Raw genomic sequence first — 22,382 nt, 5'->3', positions numbered from 1 at the left:
ATGATACAGCTGCTATGGAAGACAGTTTGACAGTTCCTTAGGTAACTAAATATCGAGTTGCCCTGTGGCCCAGCAATAGCCCTACTTGGTATACACCCAGAAGAGCTGAAAGTAGTGACACAAACAGATATTTGCACAGCGATGTTCATAGTAGCAATATTCACAATCACCAAAACATGGAAACAATCCAAATGCCCATCAACAGACAAGTGGGTTAACAAAATGTGGTATATATATACGATGGAATATTACACAATAGTAAGACGAAATGACGTCCTGAAGCACATGACAAGATGGATGAGCAAGACGAATGAACCTTGAGGACATAATGCTGAGTGAAATAAGCCAGACACAAAAGGATAAATACTGTACGACTCTACTTTTATGACCATGATAAAGGTAAAATCAGTGGCTTATAATACAGAATATAGGGGATTTAGAGATATATAGAAACTAGAGATGGGTGAACGATTAGCTAATGAGGTTGCACTCAAATGCAAGGGAATAGATAGAATTGAAGGTGGTTCTTTAGTGGGTCTATGAGTAATATTGCCATATTGAAGGTGAACATGATTGAAAAGAGTTGTATAGACCTATGTGGCCCACTGATTAATGATAGAAATATAAACAAGTTCTTGCAAGAACTACTTCAAAGGGATGATTCGTGTACAAAGAGTGTTTAAGTCCAGAGTACAGGGGGAAAACTGCTACTACATGCTATGGGCTATGTTTAACAGGAAAACATCAGCAGTACCACAGCAACACCAGGGGTAAATAATAGGGAGAGGGACAAGAGTTAAGGGGAGGCTTAAATTTCCTATTTGGTGAGGGTGTGTTTATTGGTTATCTATCTCTTGGGAACAATGAAATTATCTAAAATTGAGAGTGTTGATGGACTGTGGACTTTGGGCATTATGAATAATGCCTAATAAATACAGATGGCTGAAGCATGAGAAGTAGATTGCAAACAATCGTGTATACATATGATAGAATATTGTGCTGCTACAGAAAGGAATGAAATCGTGAAGCATGCAACAATGTGAATAAACCTGTGGGACATTCGGTGAGGCAAAATAAGTCAGAAACAAAAGAATAATTATTGTATGGTCTTCTTTAGAAAATGCTTATAAGAAAGCAGGGGCCTAGATTGCAAGTTCTTACAGCAGACACATCTCGTCTGGAGTGGTAATTTTTATTTCTGGATTTTGAAAGGCTGTTTTATATCTGTATAACCTGGTGTTTTAAGATAAGAACAAAGCTAATCAGGTCAGGATTAAGGTAATTCAGAACACAGGGGTAAGGAAGACATTGTCTAGATTTTAGAACATCACCTACTCTTTGAGACCAAAGGAAGAAAGGTTTATTTTTTCCGGAACCTAAATTTTCTGTAGCACATAATCTAACTCAGCCTGTCTGGATAGATCATTTGAACAACTGAAACTCAGGGAGCCTATACTAAGAATGAGGGCCTTTAATCTTGTATAGTTTAATGCCTGGATACATCCTAGAATATATTAACCAGATAATCAGAAAGAACTGGCAAAGTCCATTGAGGATGGGAGAAAATATATGGAACTATTAAATTTTACCATCAGGGAATTTCCTGATATTGTGTTAAACATTAGGGACACCAAATCAATTGGCCAAGCCCTTGATCTTGAGGCTTATTCTTGTGAAGCTTATGTAGGTAGAAGAGAAGCTTAGCCTACCTATAGGTATGCCTAAGAGCTACTTCTGGAGGACCTCTTCTGTTGCTCAGATGTGGCCTCACTCTCTCTAAGCCCAACTCTGTGAGTGAAATCATTGCCTTTCTCTCTATGCGGGACATGACATCCAAGGATGAAAGTCTCGTTGGCAGCATGGGAGATGATTCACAGGGATTACTCCAGCCCTGACACCATGGGATCAACAATTTCATCTTGAGCAAAGGGGGAAAAGAAATGTAATTAATAAAATATCAGTGGCTGAGAGAGTTCAGATAGAGTCAAGAAGCTATTCTGGAGATCACTTGTATGCAGCTTCAGTTAGACATTGTTACTTATCATAACCTACCAAACCCCAACCAAAAATATTCCAGCCCAAAGAACATCAAGCGCAATATATAAGATTCTACAAAGGTTTCATGCACCAGGGTAACTTTCCAGAAACCTACAACCTCCAGATGGATCCCTGGACTAGATAAGTCCTGAAACCTAGAGGGCCCAGCCTCTTCAGAACATCAGCTAATTCCATCTCCCTACCCCATACTATTGACAGCCTCTTCCAACGTGAAAAAGTTAGAATGGTCATAGCCCAAATACCCTTAAATAGTGAGATAGAAAGATCAAAGGTGATGGTGGAGTTATACAGAGAAGGTAGGGTTTAACAAACAAATATGATTGCTGAATCATTAAATTGATATTTCTTTTAGGCTTCAGTATGTTCGAGCAGCTACAAGTAAAAACCTAAAGTTGTGGAATTGTAACCCATACCAAACTCTGAAATCTGTTCTACAACTAATTGTGCTGTGCTTTGAAATGTATTGCTTTTTGTATAAATATGTTATTTTACACAAGAAAGAAAAAAAAAGTCAATGGTGATGATAAAAAAAATAATTGTTCCCTCTAGCCTCCTATATTCTGGAGCAGCTAAGAGGAAAAATCTGAGATGATGATATGGTAGTCCATGAGAAACTCTGGGATCTGTGCTGTAGCTTCTTGCTGAAGAGTACTTTGAAAACTAATGCTTTTTTCTTTCTTTGCTTTGTACATATGCATATTATACAATAAAAAAAAGAAAGGCTGCCAATAAACAAACAGAAAACTACAAATGTTGGAGAGGATGTGGAGAAATTGGAACACAAGCACTGCTGGTTGGGAATCTTAATGGTACAGCTGCCATGGAAGACAGTTTGGCAGTTCCTTAAAAAACTAAACATCGAGTTTCCCTATGACCTGGCAATACCACTACTTGGTATAAACCCAGAAGAGCTGAAAGCAGTGACATGAACAGACATTTGTACACCAATGTTCAAAGCAGCACTTTTCACAATCGCCAAAAGATAGAAGCAATCCAAGTGCCTATCAACAGATGAGTGGATAAACAAAATGTGGTGTATACATACAATGGTAAAATTATACAACAGTAAGATAAATTGAGGTCCCAAAGCACAGGACAACATGGATGAACCCTGAGGGCATAATGCTGAGTAAAATAAGTCAGACATAAAAGGATAGATGCTGTATGATTTTGCTATTATGACTCTGGTAAAGGTAATCTCAGGGGTTACACTGTAGAATTTGGAGACCTAGAGGTATTCAGAAGCTAGAGGCAGTGGAAAGGATATCCATGAGGTTAAACTTAAATGTAAGGGAACAGAGAGAAATGATGGCAATTAATTAGTGGGTTTATAAGTAACATTGCCATACTGAAGGCAAAAGCGATTGAAAGGGGATGTATAGTGCCATATATCCCACCGATTAACTCTACAATTATAAATAAGTTCTCTTATGAACTCCTTCAAAAGTCTGATCTTGTACAAAAAGTCAATAATAGAGGCATATAGGGGAAAAACTAATATTGCATGCTATGGCCTATAGTTAACATGAAGACAGCAAAAGTACCATAGTAATACCAGGGATAAATAATTGTGGGGGAGGAACAAGATATTAGGGGAAGTTTTGATTTGATATTTGGTAAGGCTGTATTTACTGGTTCTTTGTCTCTTTGGACCAGTGAAAACTATCTAAAATTGAAAGTGCTGCTCATTGTACAACCAAGTGAGAACACGATAAGACATGGTTTATTTATTTCGCACATTATCCATGATGCCCAGTGGATGGAGGGGGGCAAAGGATACAATGACTGGGAAACTGAAAGGCGAACTGTGATATACATATATGGGAATACTGTGTGGCTACAAAAAGGAATGATATCGTGAGCCACACAACAAACTGAATGAACCTTGAGGACGATGTGTTGTGCAAAATAAGCCAGAATCAAAAGATCAAATATGCTATCATCTCTTTGAGAAAATACATGTAAGAAAATTGAGCCTAGATTGTAACCTCTTATAGCAGCCATACTTAATCCAAAGTTGTAAGTGTATTTCTAGATTCTGAGATACAGAGCTATAAGTATATAAACTGGTATTTCCCTGGAACTTTGAGTACCGCTGTGACACCAAAGATTCAGAGCTGGAGCTTTGCACCTCAGAAAGTCAGCATTGCTATATACAATAACAGTTACAGTAAGTGAAAAAGAGATCAGATTTCAATTATAGATAAAAATGAAGCTGTCTGGTTGGGACTAAGGTAAGTCAGAATACAGGGGAAAAGATGATAATATTTGTACTCTAGAGCTTCACCTACTGTATGAGACCAAAGGCAGAGAGGTTTATTGTTTTTGGAACCCACATTTTCTGTAACACACAATCTAAATCAATCTGTCTGGATAGCTCATTTAAACAATCCAAACACATGGAGACCAGAAAAGGACAAGGTCTTCTAATTCTGTATAGCTTAATGTAATCCCTGGAGCTATCCCAGATTGTGGTGAGCTTGTAATTAAAAAGTATTGATAAAGTCCTTTGAGGGACTGGAGAAAAAATATGCAACTGTTAAACTTTCCCATCTGAGAAATGTGTAGTGCTCTCTCAAACATGAGGGACTCCCGAGAAAATAGGCCAAGCCCTTGATTTTGAGGCTTACCCTTTTGAAATTTATTTCTGAGGTGGAGTAGCTAAGACCACCTATAATTATGCCTAAAGTTGTATTCAGGAAACCTCTTCAATTGCTCAGATATGGCCTCTCTCTCTCTAACCCCAACTCTGAAAATAATTACCCTCCCACCTATAGGGGATATGATATCCAGGGATGAATGTCCCCCTGACAAGATGGGACATGATTCCCAGGAATGAGACTGACCCTGGCACCGTGGCTTCGATAATGCCTTCTGGACCAAAGGTGTGTGGGGGGGGAGGAAGGTAACAAAACAAAATATCAGTGGTTAAGAGAGTTCAAATACAGTCAAGAGGCTATTCTGGAGGCTAGTCTTATGCAAGTTTCAGCTAATTATTGTGAATTGCCACAGTTTGCCAAACCCCAACCAATATCATGCCTATTGACCCTAAAGAACACCTAGGGCTTTAACTGAGACTCTATAAAAGTTTCATGTGCTAAGTTTAAGTTCCTGAAACCCATTACCTCCAGAGTGTTCCTAGGTTAGATAAGCCCTGAAACCCAGAGGGGCCAGCCTCTACAAGAATATCAACTAATTCCATCCTCCTATACTATAATATTGACGTCACTTTTCAACATGAAAAACTTGGAAAGGGCATAGCCCAAAGATCCTTATAGAGTGGGAGAAGGATCAAAGGAGGAGTTATAACAGAGAAGATAGGATTTAACAAATGAGTATGACTACTAAATCACTATATTGATATTTCATCTAGCCTCCAGTGTTTTGGAGCAACTAGAAGGAAATATCTGAAACTGTGGAATGATAACCCATACCAAACTATGAAATCTGTTCTGTAGCTGCTTGTTAAACTGTACTTTGAAAATTATTGCTTTTTCTCTTTTTTGTATATATTTTATATTTCACAATAAAAAAATGTTAAAATAATTAACTCAAAATGGATCAAAGACTTAAATACAAGAACCAGAACTATAAAACTCCTAGAAGAAAATATAAGGAAGACTCTTCAGAATCTTCTATTATGCAATGGTTTCTTAGACTTTATAACCAAAGCACAAGCCAAAAAAAAAAATAGACAAATGGGACCTCATCAAAATTAAAAACTTTTGTTCCTTAAAGGACTTTATCATGAAAGTAAAAAGACAATCTACTCAATGGGAGAAAATATTTGGAAACCACACATCTGATGAGGGTTTAACATGCAGAATAAACAAAGAAACTGTATAACTCAACAATAAAAAAGACAATCCAATTTTAAAATGGGCAAAAGACTTAAGCAGACATTTCTCCAAGAATAGATACAAATAACCAAAAAGCATCTGAAAAGATACTCAACATCATTATCTACTAGGAAAATGCAAATCAAAACCTCAATGAGGGAGGGGCCAAGATGGTGGCTTAGTGAGCTGTGAGATTTAGTTTGTCCTCCAGAGCAGCTAATAAATAACCAGGAACAGTACAGAACAACTACTGGGGCCACATCAGTGCTTGAACACAGTGTACCCCAGTCTAGAGCAGCTGGACCAGCTGCAAGCCCACCCAGAACCATGAATTCCCAAAGCCATGGAGGGGAGGCCAGCACCTCTCCCCCACAGGCTGCTTCCAAGAGGGGAAAGGAAAGGGACTTTACTAGCAGCAGGGGTTGAGTGCAACCAAACTCCAATTGTGGAATTAATTAACAAATTCTGACTACTAAAAATAGGCCCCCAGCTCAGCTGAACCTCAAGGAAAAGTGGAGGTCGCTGGGTTTTGCCCCAGCACAGAGGGGGCAGGGCTGACATAAAAAGAATTTTAAAAAGAGGGTTTGGGGGATTTGAAAAGGTCTGAGCCCTGAAGGAAAGGAGGGGGCACATAGGACCTAGAGAAACACAGAGCAACATACCAACTAAAGCTCATGATTGGCAAACCCGAGGAATGAGGTTCTGGCTCTGAAAAGGACTTCTCTCCTTCATTTTGGGAGCTATGTTTCTACAGCTTGACTGCTCTTTGGATACAGCTGCAATGCTTCTCAGGCTCCACTGCCCAAGGCATAGACAGAATTAAGCTCGTTTGAGTGTTTGTCTGGAGCCTGTGCCTTCCCCAGGGAGGTGTGGGGCCCAGCTCAGGTGGAATACCTTCCTCAAGGAGTTCAGACACCAGGGTCTGGAAAAGTGAAGCGATTAAAACCAGACTACAACCTCTCCTCTCTCTCCACCATGCCCCCAGCAGGGAGAGTCTGCTGAAGTTAAAGGCACCACATCACCTTATGCTGGTGGGACCTGCAGGCAGACAAGTGCCACATGCTGGGCAGGATAGGAAAAACAGAGATCCCAGAGGCTTCATTGGAAAGCCTTTCAACCTGCTGGGTCTCACCCTTAGGGAAAACTGACGCAGGTGATTCTTTCCTCCTGACAGAAGCCAGTTTGGCCTGAGAAAATCTGGCTGGGGTCTATAATACCTAAGTAGGCCCTCCTAAGGGGGAAAAAAGGCACCAAGCAGGCAGGGCAAGAAACAAAAAAATAAGAACTGAACAATTCAGATTTGTTAAATGAAACCTAAGCTAGAGTTCCAGAATAAACTGAACTGAATGTCAAAGAACAAATAGATAACACAGTCATCCAGCAAGAAAATCCTAGGGAAAAAAAGTGAAAACAATCTCCAGAATAAACTAATTAAGGTAATTAGATGCCTAGACACCAGCAAAAAAAAATGAACTATACTAGGAAAATTGAAGATATGGCCTAGTCAAAGGAACAAACCAACAATTCAAATAAGATACAGGAGTTGAAATAATCAATTCAGAATGTTCAGAGAGACATGGAAAACCTCATCAAAAATCAAATCAGTGAATTGAGGGAGGATATAAAGAAGGCAAGGGGTCAACAAAAAGAAGAAATTGAAAGTCTGAAAAAACAAATCACAGAACTTATGGGAATGAAAGGCACAGTAGAGGAAAGGAAAAATACAATGGAAACCTATAATGTCAGATTTCAAGACGCAGAAGATAGGATTAGTGAACTGGAGGATGGGTATCTGAAATCCTACAAGTAAAAGAAAATATAGGGAAAAGAATGGAAAAATATGAGCAGGGACTCAGGGAATTGAATGACAACATGAAGTGCATGAATATACGTGTTGTGGGTGTCTCCGAAGGAGAAGAGAAGGGAAAAGGGGGAGAAAAACTAATGGAGGAAATTATCACTGAAAATTTATCAACTCTTATGAAAGACTTAAAGTTACAGATCCAAGAAGTGCAGCATACCACAAAGAGAAGAGATCCAAATTGACGTACTCCAAGACACTTACTAATCAGAATGTTGGAGGTCAAAGAGGAAGAGAGAATCTTGAAAGTAGCAAGAGAAAAGCAATCCATCATATACAAGTGTGGCCCAATAAGACTATGTGTAGATTTCTCAGCAGAAACCATGGAGGCAAGAAGACAGTGTGATGATATATTTAAATTATTAAAAGAGAAAACTGCCAACCAAGAATTCTATATCCAGCAAAACTGTCCTTCAAAAATGAGGGGGAAATTAAAACAATTTCAGGCAAAAATTCACTCAGAGAATTTGTGACCAAGAGACCAGCTCTGAAAGAAATACTAATGGGAGCACTAGAGAAAGATACGAAAAGACGAGAGAGAGGTGGGGAACAGAGTGTAGAAATGAAGACCATCAGTAAAGATTAAAGAAGGAAAATTAGATATGACATGTAAAATCCAAAAGGCAAAACGGTAGAAGAAAGTACTGCCCATACAGTAATAACACTAAATGTTAACGGATTAAACTCCCCAACCAAAAGATATAGCCTGGCAGAATGGATTTAAAAAAGCAGGATCCATCTGCATGCTGTCTACAGGAAATGGATCTTAGACCCAAGGATAAACATAGGTTGAAAGTGAAAGGTTGAGAAAAGATATTTCATGCAAATAACAATCAGAAAAGAGCAGGAGTAGCTATATTAATATCCAACAAATTAGACTTCAAATGTAAAACAGTTAAAAGAGACAAAGAAGGACACTACATATTAATAAAAGGAACAATTCAACAAGAAGACATAACAATCATAAATATTTATGCCCCAAGCCAGAATGCTCCAAAATACATGAGGTAAACACTGAAAAGAGAAATAGACGCATCTACCATAATAGTTGAAGACTTCAATTCCCCAGTCTCATCAATGGACAGAACATCTAGACAGAGGATCAATAAAGAAACGGAGAATTTGAATAATACAATAAATGAGCTAGACTTAACAGACATATATAGAACATTACACCCCACAACAGCAGGATATATCTTTTTTTCAAGTACTCATGGATCATTCTCATGGATAGAACATATACTGGGTCACAAAGCAAGTCTCAATAAATTTTAAAAGATTGAAATCATACAAAATACTTTCTCAGATCATAAGGGAATAAATTTGGAAATCAATAATAAGCAAAGTGCCAGAAAATTCACAAATGTATGGAGGCTTAACAACAAACTCTTAAACAACCAGTGGGTCAAGGAAGAAATTACAAGAGAAATCAGTAAATACCTTAAGGCAGATGGAAATGAAAACATGACATATCAAATTTACGAGAGGCAGCAAAGGCAGTGCTAAGAGGGGAATTTATTGTCCTAAGTGCCTATATCAAAAAAGAAGAAAGAATAAAAATTGACAAATAAACTGTCCACTTGGAAGAACTAGAGAAAGAACAGCAAACTAACCCCAAAGCAAGCAACAGGAAAGAAATAATGAAGATTAGAGCAGAAATAAGTGAAATTGAGAACATGAAAACAATTGAGAAAATCAACAAATCCAGAAGTTGGTTCTATGAGAAAATCAATAAGATTGATGGACCCTTAGTGAGACTGACAAAAAGAAGAAGAGAGAGGATGCAAATAAATAAAATCAGAAATGGAAGAGGAGACATAACCCCTGATCCCACAGAAATAAAGGAACTAATGAAAGGATAGTATGAACAATTTTATGCTAATATATTCGACAATGTACATTAAATGGAAAATTTCCTAGAAAAGCATGAACAACCAACATTGACTCAAGAAGAAATAGATGACCTCAACAAACCAATCACAAGTAAAGAAATTGAATCAGTCATTAAGAAGCTCCCCAAAAAGAAAAGTCCAGGACCAGATGGCTTCACATGTGAATTCTACCAAACATTCAAGAAAGAATTAGTACCAATCCTGCTCAAACTCTTCAAAAAAATTGAAGAGGAGGGAAAGCTACGTAACTCATTCTATGAAGCCAAAATCACCTTCATACCAAAGCCAGACAAACACATTACAAAAAAAGAAAACTACAGACCAATCTCTCTTATGAATATAGATGCAAAAATCCTCAACAAAATTCTTTCAAGAATTATACACCATGACCAAGTAGGATTCATCTCAGATATGCAAGGATGGTTCAACATAAGAAAATCAATTAATGTAATACACCATATCAATAAATGAAAGCAGAAAAATCACAAGATCATCTCGATTGATGCAGAAAAGGCATTTGACAAAATTCAACATCCTTTCCTGTTGAAAACACTTCAAAGGATAGGCATACAAGGGAACTTCCTTAAAATGATAAAGGGAATATATGAAAAACCCACAGCTAACATCATCCTCAATGGGGAAAAACTGAAACTTTCCCTAAGATCAGGAACGAGAGTAGGATGTCCACTATCACCATTGTTATTCAACATTATGTTGGAAGTTCTAACCAGAGCAATTAGACAAGAAAAAGAAATACAAGGCATCGAAATTGGAAAGGAAGAACTAAAACTCTCACTGTTTGCAGATGATATGATACTATTTGTCGAAAATCCTGAAAAATCCACAGCAAAACTACTAGAGCTAATAAATGAGTGCAGCAAAGTGGCAGGTTACAAGATCAATATTCAAAAATCTGTAGTGTTTCTATACACTAATAAAAAACAATCTGAGGGGAAATCATGAAAAAAAATTCCATTTACAATTGCAACCAAAAGAATAAAATATTAAGGAATAAATTTAACCAAAGAGACAAAAGACCTATACAGAGAAAACTATAAGAAATTGTTAAAAGAAATCATGGAAGACCTAAATAAATGGAAGGGCATACCGTGTTCATGGATTGGTAGATTAAACATAGTTAAGATGTCAATTATATCTAAATTGATTTGCAGATTCAAAGAAATACCAATTAGAATCCCAAAAACTTACTCTGCAGGACTAGAAAAACCAATAACCAAATTTATCTGGAAGGGCAGGGTGCCCTGAATAGCTAAATATGCTGAGAAAGAAAAATGAAGTCAGAGGTCTCATGCTACCTGACTTTAAGGCATATTACGAAGCTACAGTGATCAAAACAGCATGGTACTGACATAAAGATAGATATACTGACCAATGGAATGGAATAAAGTGTTCAGATATAGACCCTCTCATCTATGGACAATTGATCTTTGATAAAGCAGTCAAGCCAACTCACCTGGGAAAGGATAGTCTCTTCAATAAATGGTGCCTAGAGAACTGGATATTCACATCCAAAAGAATGAAAGAAGATCCATACCTCACATCGTTTACAAAAATTAACTCAAAATGGATCAAAGATCTAGACATTAGATATTAAGACCATAAAACTGTTAGAAGAAAAGGTAGGGAAATAGGAGACAGTTTCCTAGACCTTACACCCAAAGCACAAGCATTGAAAAAAGAAACAAATAAATGGGAACTCCTCAAAATTGAACACTTTAGTGCATCAAAGAACTTTGTCAAGAAAGTAAAAAGACAGCCTACACAATGGGAGACAATATTTGGAAATGATTAATCAGATAAAGGTCTAGTATCTAGAATATATAAAGATATTGTTCAAATCAACAACAGAAACACAGACAACCAAATACAAAATGGGCAAAAGACTTGAACAGACACTTCTCAGAAGAGGAAATACAAATGGCCAAAAGGCACGTAAAAGATGCTCAACTTCCCTGGCTATTAGGGAAATGCAAATCAAAACCACAATGAGATATCATCTCACTCTCACCAGAATGGCCATTATCAGTAAAACAGAAAATGGCAAGGGCTGGAGAGGATGTGGAGAAAGAGGCACATTTATCCACTGTTGGTGGTAATATCAAATGTCAACCGCTGTGGAGGGCAGTTCGGTTCCTCAGGAAGCTAAGTATAGAATTGCCATATGACCCGGCAGTACCATTGCTAAGTATCTACACAGAGGACCTGAAGGCAAAGACATAAAAGGACATTTGTACGTGAATGTTTATAGCAGTATTATTTACAATTTCCAAGAGATGGAAACAGCCCAAACGTCCATCAACAGACAAGTGGTTAAACAAACTGTGGCATAGACATATGATGGAATATTATGCAGCTGTAAGACAGAATAAAGCTATGAAGTATGTAATAACATGGATGGACCTTAAGGACCATTATGCTGAGTGAGATTAGCCAGAAACAAAAGGACAAATACTGTGTGGTCTCACTGATATGAACTAACATTAATGAATGTACTTGGAATATTTCATTTAAGAACAGAGGTCATCAGGAGATAGAAATAGGGTAGATATTGGGTAATCGGAACTGAAGGGATACAGATTGTGCAATGGGGCTGACTATAAAAATTCAGAAATGGATAACACAATACTACCTAACTGTAATACAATAATGTTAAAACACTGTATGAAGCTGAATGTGAGAATGATAGAGGGAGGAACCCTGGGGGCACAAATGAAATCAGAAGGAAAGATATACGATAAAGACTGAAATGATATAATCTAGTAATGCCTAGCGTATATAATGATAGTGACTAAATGTACAAATTTAAAAATGTTTTGCATGAGGAAGAACAAAGGAATGTCAATAATGCAGGGTGTTGAAAATAGATGGTAATTAATATTTTAAAACTTCAACTTACATGTGAGACTAAAGCAAAAAAATGTTTATTTGGTAAAAATTTATATTTTGACTAGTGCATTTCCTAATATAACTTATGTGGACAGCTTAATTGAACACCATAAGTACATGGAAACTGAGTAGGGCATGAGATTTTATAGGTTTGTCCAGAGTGATGCCTTGATAAATTCCAGAATAATTTGAACAGTGAATAAAAAAGTATTTGCAAAGAACCCTTGGAATGTTGAGAAAGGGAGAAAATTCAACTTCCCCAAATGGAGAATTCTTGATATTCTCACAAGCAATGGGGACAACCAAACAATAGGTTGAGCCCCCAATCTTGGGGGTTGTTCATATGAACTTAACCCCGGAAAGGATAGGCTAAGCCTACTTAAAATTAGGCCTAAGAGTCACCCCCAAGAGAAGCTCTTTTGTTATTCAGATGTGGCCTCTCTCTCTCAGCCAACATGACAAGCAAACTCACAGCTCTCCCCCTCTCTACATGGAACATGAATTCCAGGGGTGTGGACCTTCCTGGCACCGTGGGACAGAAATCCTAGAATGAGTTGGGACTCAGCACCAAGGGATTGAGAAAACCTTCTCGACCAAAAGGGGGAAGAGCAAAATGAGACAAAATGAAGTGTCAATGGCTGAGAGATTCCAAATGGAGTCGAGAGGTTATACTGGAGGTTATTCTTACACATTAAATAGATATCACCTTGTTAGTTAAGGCATAATAGAGAGGCTGGAGGGAACTGCCTGAAAATGTAGAGCTGTGCTCCAGGAGCCATGATTCTTGAAAATGATTGCATAATGATATAGCTTTTGCAATGTGACCGCGTGATTGTGAAAACCTTGTGTCTGATGCTCCTTTTATCTATGGAATGGACAGATGAGTAAAACATATGGATTAAAAATAAATAAATAATAGGGGGAACAAATGTTAAAATAAATTTAGTAGATTGAAATGCTAGTGATCAATGAAAGGGAGGGGTAAGGGGTATGGTATGGATGAATTTTTTTCTGTTTTCTTTTTATTTCTTTTTCTGAATTAATGCAAATGTTCTAAGAAATGATCATGGGATGATTAATATACAACTATGTGATGAAAAAAAGAGTGTTCATATTGTATGTTGATTGGTTTTATTAATAAAAATGTAAAAATAAAAACCTCAATGAGATACCATTTCACACCCACTAGTACAGTGACTATTTAAATAAAAAGAAAATTACAAGTGTTGGAGAGGATATGGAGGAATAGGGATATTCATTAACTGTTAGTGAGAACATAAAATGATGCAGTTCCTGTGGAATACAGTTTGGCAGCTCCTCAGAAAGTTAAGTATAGAATTACCATATGACGCAGCAATCCCACTCCTAGATATATACTCAAAAGAAGTGAAAGCAGGGTCTTGAACAGATATTTTCACACTGATGTTCATAGAGGCATTATTCACAGTTGCTAAGAGATGGAAGCAACCCAAGTGTCCATCAACTGATTATGGATAAATAAAACGTGATATACAAACAGTGGAATATTATTCAGCCATTAAAAAGGAATGGAGTTCTGATACATGCAATAACATGAACCCTGAATATATCACGTTGAATCAAAAAGCTAGATGCAAAATGACAAATATTGTATGATCTCTCTGATATGAAATAATTAGAATAAGGAAAGTCATAGAGTCAGAAAATAGAATATTAGTTGCTAGGGGCCTGGGTAGGGGTAGGGATTGAAGAGTTAATGCTTAAGTTGTATAATTTCTACTTGGGTTGATGGAAAAGTTTTGGTAATTAACAGCACTGAATTATATATTTGAATGTGGTTAAATAGGGGAATTTTAGGTTGTATATAGTAATATATGTATATATATTGCTGGAATAAAAATTAAAATAAAAAATGCCCTAGGAGAGTCCGAGTGGAGCTAGCGAGTCGAGCGGTTGTGTGGTCGTGTCCGGGAGACCGGTAGTACTTGCAGCATGGCTGACCAACTGACTGAAGAGCAGATTGCAGAATTCAAAGAAGCTTTTTCACTATTTGACAAGGATGGTGATAGAACTATAACAACAAAGGAACTGGGAACTGTAATGAGGTCTCTTGGGCAGAATCCCACAGAAGCAGAGTTACAGGATATGATTAATGAAGTAGATGCTGATAGTAATGGTATAATTGACTTTCTGGAATTTCTGACAATGATGCCAAGGAAAATGAAAGACACAGACAGTGATGAAGAAATTAGAGAAGCATTCGTGTGTTTGATAAAGATGGTAATGGCTATATTAGTACAGCAGAGTTTCGACATGTGATGACAAACTTTGGAGAGAAGTTAACAGATGAAGAGGTTGATGAAATGATCAGGGAAGCAGGTATTGATGGTGATGGTCAAGTAAACTATGAAGAGTTTGTACAAATGATGACAGCAAAGTAAAGACATTGTACAGAATGTGTTAAATTTCTTGTTCAAAATTGTTCATTTGCCTTTTCTTTGTTTGTAACTTATCTGTAAAAGGTTTCTCCCTACTGTCCAAAGAGTATGCATGTATATTAATTAGGATTTCATTCCTCTATGTTTTTTTCCCTTATCTTACTCATTGTCCTGAACCTTATTTTAGAAAATTGATCAAGTAACATGTTGCATGTGGCTTACTCTGGATATATCTAAACCCTTCTGCACATCTAAACTTAGATGGAGTTGGTCAAATGAGGGAACATCTGGGTTAAGCCTTTTTTTAAAGTAGTTTTCTTTAGGAACTGTTAGCATGTTCTTGTTGAAGTGTGGAGTTGTAACTCTGTGTGGACTATGGACAGTCAACAATATGTACTTAAAGTTGCACTATTGCAAAATGGGTGTATTATCCAGGTACTCGTACACTATTTTTTTTTGTACTTCTGGTCCTGTACCAGAAACATTTTCTTTTATTGTTACTTGTTTTTTAAACTTTGTGTATCCACTTAAAGAAAATCTGCTTATGGCACAATTTGCCTCAAATCCATTCTAAGTTATATATTCGTTTTCCAATTTAAAAAAATGCCATGGGAGCGTACAACACAAATTTTAAAGGATGGACTATAGTTGATAGTACAATTATAAAAATGTTCTTCTATGAATTGTAACAAGTATACCACACTAATGCAAGGTACTAATGCTAGGGTGGCATATGGGAACTCTGCATTTTATGCATGATTTTTCAGTAACCTACAACTTCTCTAATAATAGTAATAAAAAGAAACAAAAAAGCTTTGGAAACTGGGAAACAAAACAGTTCTTCATCGAGCCTATATTGTTCGGGGATCCAGCCTTTTAAGGCCCTTTTTCACAAATGGCAAAGGGCTGTCTTCCAACCTCTGAAGGAAAGGTAAGTTGGTTGAAGGTATACATAAAGGATTGGCAAGGGATCCTGAAGATCAAATGTGCCCCCCAAAACAGGTTGAAAGAAGAAATATTCAAAGGAACCACTGAGATAGTGCCAAACTGGAAGCCAGATTGCATTTGGAATTCCTTGACAGGTTAGAGACATGTATCATTGGAGAGTGTACCCTGGGTAGTAAGGTCCGCTCATGCCTCAACTGTGCCGAATGGCTCTTGGACTGCACTGAGTTTGAAGCTTCTCCTCAAAGGGGATATGCTACCCTCATTTCCATACCAAAACACACAAAGCTAGAAAATGCCTATCTGGAGACACAAACCAGTGGGGAGAAGCCAGGTCTCCCCTTCCGCACAGAGATGTTCTACAAATGTGTCCAAGCTCACGTTCCCTCCTGCCATGGACAGCCCTCTCAAGTTCAGCACTGTTCAGACAACCACATGGGGGTCGTATTTTGATCAAATCAACTCTCGTAGCCAGTACTTGAGTCAGGACCTTGGAATGTTCACAGATTGCTAAATGCCAGCCTTCAGCCTTTAGAATGACCAGTGCCTTACTGTTACTTGGTTACTGGGGAGTATCCCACAGTCACTCCCTCCATAGTCTGGGTCTAGATCCATTTGTGTCTTATAGCTCTTTTGTATTAATACTTTTCCATATTACCTAATACAATATGTCATATAGGAAATTGTACTAAAAGTTACTTAAAAATGTGCAAAGAATTAGGAAAAAAACTAAGCAAGTGGGGAAAAAAGGAAATTACTAACTTCAAGAAAAACAGAAATAAAAATGGGACATAATCTTGTAAACTACCATACTCAGCTGGGAATAATATTTGAAAAGGAATAACAACGTAAACAAGACTACTGATTTAACATAAAATGCCATCTAACCAAATTGGGAAAATGACAAAGGGGAAGTTAAGCGGAAAGAATGTTTAAGAGCTAAATTCATGTCCATCATAATAACGGAACAGATTATGTTTAAAACTGATTAATCAGGACAGTGCAACGGTGGCTCAGTGGCAGAATTCTCACCTGCCATGCCAGAGACCCAGGTTCATTTCCCGGAGCCTGCCCATGCAAAAAAAAAAAAAAACAAAAAACAAAAAACTGATTAATCAAAAGATACCAGACCAATTATCCTAAAAAAAAAAAAGATACCAGACCAATCAAGCCCAAAGATGGGGAGAGGAAAAGGAGACAAATATAGTTCATACTGTGTTTTGTCAACAATCCAGACTGAAATCTATTTTAATCTCAATCTCCTTTCCTGATTTGCTTCCCACCCATGCCCCCTTCCAGGCTGGAAGCAGTCTCTTGATTTCCTAAAGCACTTTTCTTTTGACTGCTGTGATTCAGTGAACCATACTCTGCTTGCTATTATACATTTGACTCACCTTTTAGACCATGTTTTAATCACTCTTGTATTTCTCTAGTTGCTCAATAAATATTTGAATTAAGAAAAAAAAAGATACCAGACCAACTTTGGGTGAATTTGCATAGCCAAGGCGGGTTAGACATAACCTCAATCCATAAACTTCTCAAATAATCCCCAGCTGATATCATGCCAGGTGACTGAAAGACACAAAGCAAAACCTCTCTGAAAGTGGGGACAGTCATCTCAGGCCTTGGAAAGTGTGGTAGTTAGATTCAGTTGTCAACTTGGCCAGGTGAAGGTGCCTAGTTCTGTTGCTGTGGACTTGAGCCAATGGTACCTGACCCTCATCTGTTGCTGATTACATCTGCAGTTGGCTAGGAGGCGTGCCTGCTTCAATGAATGACGTTTGACATAATTGGCTGGTGCTTAAATGAGAGAGCACAACGTAGGACAGTCCAAGCAGCTCGGCATTCCTCATCTCAGCACTCTCAGCTCAGCACTCTCATCTCAGCCCAGGCCTTTGGAGATGCAGAAAGAAGTCACCCCTGGGAAAGTTGTTGGAACACAGGGGCCTGGAGAGAAGACCAGCAGAGACCATCCTGTGCCTTCCCATGTAAGAAAGAACCTCAGACTTCCAGAGAAGATGGCAGCTTAGTAAGATGCGCGGGTCTTAGTTTCTCCTCCAGAACAGCTACTAGGGGAGTAGAAACGATACAGAACAGCTCCCGGAGCCACGACAGAGATCAAGAAGACAGCGTACCCCATTCTGGAATGGCTGACTGGCTGGGAGAACCCGCTCCGGTGAGATCGCCGAGGGGCGCAGGCTTCCCCGGGCCGGGGCAGCAGGCAGCCGGAGTCCCTCCCTCCCTCCTTCCCGGGCTGGCTGGGAGATTGGACAGGCGGTCCCCTCAAGCCGCGGCAGCTGGCGCCCCCCCGACACACGGCCCCCCGGACCAGCTGGGAGAATTGGATCGGAGATCCCCAGGCTGCGGAGAACGGTGACCGGGGTCCCTTCCAAACACGTGGCTTCCCAGTCGGGCTGGGAACGGTGCACTCCCCCGGGCCGCGGCGGCTGGCGCCCTCCCGCCATGCTTGGCACCCTGGGCTGGCTAGGAGATTCGGACGGGTGCTCTCCCAAGCTGCAGTGGCCGGCGACCCTCCCCGCGCTCGGATCCCCGGGCCGGCTGGGAGATTCGGATGGGCACTCTTCCAAGCCGCTTCAGCTGGCGAACCTCCCCCACGGCAAGAGTTTTCCAAAGTTAAAGGACCCACAGCACCTTTTACTGGTGGAACCCGCAGACAAACGTGTGCCACGAGCGCCACCTACTGGGCAGGATAAGAAAAAAAGAACCCAGAGATTTCACAGAAAAATCTTTCAACCTGTTGGGTCCAACACCCAGGGAAATCTGACTAAATGCCCAGACGCCAGCAGAAGATAACGGATCATGCTCAGAAAATTGAAAATATGGCCCAGTCAAAGGAACAAACCAATAGTTCAAATGAGATACAGGAGCTGAGACAACTAATGCTGAATATACGAACAGAAATGGAAAACCTCTTCAAAAACGAAATCGATAAATTGAGGGAGGACATGAAGAAGACATGGGCTGAACAAAAAGAAGAAATAGAAAAACTGAAAAAACAAATAACAGAACTTATGGAAGTGAAGGAAAAAGTAGAAAAGATGGAAAAAACAATGGATACCTACAATGATAGATTTAAAGAGACAGAAGATAGAATAAGTGATTTGGAGGATGGAACATCTAAATTCCAAAAAGAAACAGAAACTATAGGGAAAAGAATGGAAAAATTTGAACAGGGGATCAGGGAACTGAAGGACAATATGAAGCGCACAAATATATGTGTTGTGGGTGTCCCAGAAGGAGAAGAGAAGCGAAAAGGAGGAGAAAAACTAATGGAAGAAATTATCACTGAAAATTTCCCAACTCTTATGAAAGACCTAAAATTACAGATCCAAGAAGTGCAGCGCACCCCAAAGAGATTAGACCCAAATAGGCATTCTCCAAGACACTTACTAGTTAGAATGTCAGAGGTCAAAGAGAAAGAGAGGATCTTGAAAGCAGCAAGAGAAAAACAATCCATCACATACAAGGGAAACCCAATAAGACTATGTGTAGATTTCTCAGCAGAAACCATGGAAGCTAGAAGACAGTGGGATGATATATTTAAATTACTAAAAGAGAAAAACTGCCAACCAAGACTCCTATATCCAGCAAAATTGTCCTTCAAAAATGAGGGAGAAATTAAAACATTCTCAGACAAAAAGTCACTGAGAGAATTTGTGACCAAGAGACCAGCTCTGCAAGAAATACTAAAGGGGGCACTAGAGTCAGTGTCTTGAAAAGACAGAAGACAGAGGTATGGAGAAGAGTGTAGAAAGAAGGAAAATCAGATATGATGTACATAATACAAAAGGCAAAATGGAGGAGGAAAATATTATCCAAACAGTAATAACATTAAATGTTAATGGACTGAATTCCCCAATCAAAAGACATAGACTGGCAGAATGGATTAAAAAACAGGATCCTTCTATATGCTGTCTACAGGAAACACATCTTAGACCCAAAGATAAACATAGGTTGAAAGTGAAAGGTTGGGAAAAGATATTTCATGCAAATAACAACCAGAAAAGAGCAGGAGTGGCTATACTAATATCCAACAAATTAGACTTCAAATGTAAAACAGTTAAAAGAGACAAAGAAGGACACTATCTACTAATAAAAGGAACAATTAAACAAGAAGACATAACAATCATAAATATTTATGCACCAAACCGGAATGCCCCTAAATATGTGAGGAATACACTGCAAACACTGAAAAGGGAAATAGACACATATACCATAATAGTTGGAGACTTCAATTCACCACTCTCATCAATGGACAGAACATCTAGACAGAGGATCAGTAAAGAAATAGAGAATCTGAATATTACTATAAATGTGCTAGACTTAACAGACATTTATAGGACATTACATCCCACAACAGCAGAATATACCTTTTTCTCAAGTGCTCATGGATCATTCTCAAAGATAGACCATATGCTGTGTCACAAAGCAAGTCTTAACAAATTTAAAAAGATTGAAATCATACACAACACTTTCTCGGATCATAAAGGAATGAAGTTGGAAATCAATAATAGGCGGAGTGCCAGAAAATTCACAAATACGTGGAGGCTCAACAACACACTCTTAAACAATGAGTGGGTCAAAGAAGAAATTGCAAGAGAAATTAGTAAATACCTCAAGGTGAATGAAAACGAAAACACAACATATCAAAACTTATGGGATGCAGCAAAGGCAGTGCTAAGAGGGAAATTTATTGCCCTAAATGCCTATATCAGAAAAGAAGAAAAGGCAAAAATGCAGGAATTAACTGTCCACTTGGAAGAACTGGAGAAAGAACAGCAAACTAATCCCAAAGCAAGCAAAAGGAAAGAAATAACAAAGATTAGAGCAGAAATAAATGAAATTGAAAACAATAGAGAAAATCAATAAGACCAGAAGTTGGTTCTATGAGAAAATCAATAAGATTGATGGGCCCTTAGCACGATTGACAAAAAGAAGAAGAGAGAGGATGCAAATAAATAAGATCAGAAATGGAAGAGGAGACATAACTACTGACCTCACAGAAATAAAGGAGGTAATAACAGGATACTATGAACAACTTTATGCTAATAAATACAACAATTTAGATGAAATGGACGGGTTCCTGGAAAGACATGAACAACCAACTTTGACTCAAGAAGAAATAGATGACCTCAACAAACCAATCACAAGTAACGAAATTGAATTAGTCATTCAAAAGCTTCCTAAAAAGAAAAGTCCAGGACCAGATGGCTTCACATGTGAATTCTATCAAACATTCCAGAAAGAATTAGTACCAACTCTCCTCAAACTCTTCAAAAAAATCTAAGTGGAGGGAAAACTACCTAATTCATTCTATGAAGCCAACACCACCCTCATACCAAAACCAGGCAAAGATATTACAAAAAAAGAAAACTACAGACCAATCTCTCTAATGAATATAGATGCAAAAATCCTCAATAAAATTCTAGCAAATCGTATCCAACAACACATTAAAAGAATTATACATCATGACCAAGTAGGATTCATCCCAGGTATGCAAGGATGGTTCAACATAAGAAAATCAATTAATGTAATACACTACATCAATAAATCAAAGCAGAAAATCACATGATCATCTCAATTGATGCAGAGAAGGCATTTGACAAGATTCAACATCCTTTCCTGTTGAAAACACTTCAAAAGATAGGAATACAAGGGAACTTCCTTAAAATGATAGAGGGAATATATGAAAAACCCACAGCTAATATCATCCTCAATGGGGAAAAATTGAAAACTTTCCCCCTAAGATCAGGAACAAGACAAGGATGTCCATTATCACCACTATTATTCAACACTGTGTTGGAGGTTCTAGCCAGAGAAATTAGACAAGAAAAAGAAATACAAGGCATCAAAATTGGAATGGAAGAAGTAAAACTATCACTGTTTGCAGACGATATGATACTATACGTCGAAAACCCGGAAAAATCCACAACAAAACTACTAGAGCTAATAAATGAGTACAGCAAAGTAGCAGGTTACAAGATCAACATTCAAAAATCTGTAGCATTTCTATACACTAGTAATGAACAAGCTGAGGGGGAAATCAAGAAACGAATCCCATTTACAATTGCAACTAAAAGAATAAAATACCTAGGAATAAATTTAACTAAAGAGACAAAAAACCTATATAAAGAAAACTACAAAAAACTGTTAAAAGAAATCACAGAAGACCTAAATAGATGGAAGGGCATACCGTGTTCGTGGACTGGAAGACTAAATATAGTTAAGATGTCAATCCTACCTAAATTGATTTACAGATTCAATGCAATACCAATCAAAATCCCAACAACTTATTTTTCAGAAATAGAAAAACCAGTAAGCAAACTTATCTGGAAGGGCAGGGTGTCCCGAATTGCTAAAAACATCTTGAGGGAAAAAAACGAAGCTGGAGGTCTCGCGCTGCCTGACTTTAAGGCATATTATGAAGCCACAGTGGTCAAAA

At 38.2% G+C, this 22,382-nt stretch overlaps 1 pseudogene; it reads left to right on the top strand.

Annotated features, from left to right (window-relative positions):
- Positions 1-14,481: 14,481 nt before the first annotated feature.
- On the top strand, positions 14,482-14,977 carry LOC143664475 (calmodulin pseudogene; annotated as a pseudogene).
- Positions 14,978-22,382: the final 7,405 nt, after the last annotated feature.

The sequence above is a fragment of the Tamandua tetradactyla genome, chromosome 20 (assembly GCF_023851605.1).
Source record: "Tamandua tetradactyla isolate mTamTet1 chromosome 20, mTamTet1.pri, whole genome shotgun sequence".
Lineage (NCBI taxonomy): Eukaryota > Metazoa > Chordata > Mammalia > Pilosa > Myrmecophagidae > Tamandua > Tamandua tetradactyla.
The sequence above is the reverse complement of the archived record's forward strand: the minus strand, read 5'-3'. Positions and strand labels throughout refer to the sequence as shown.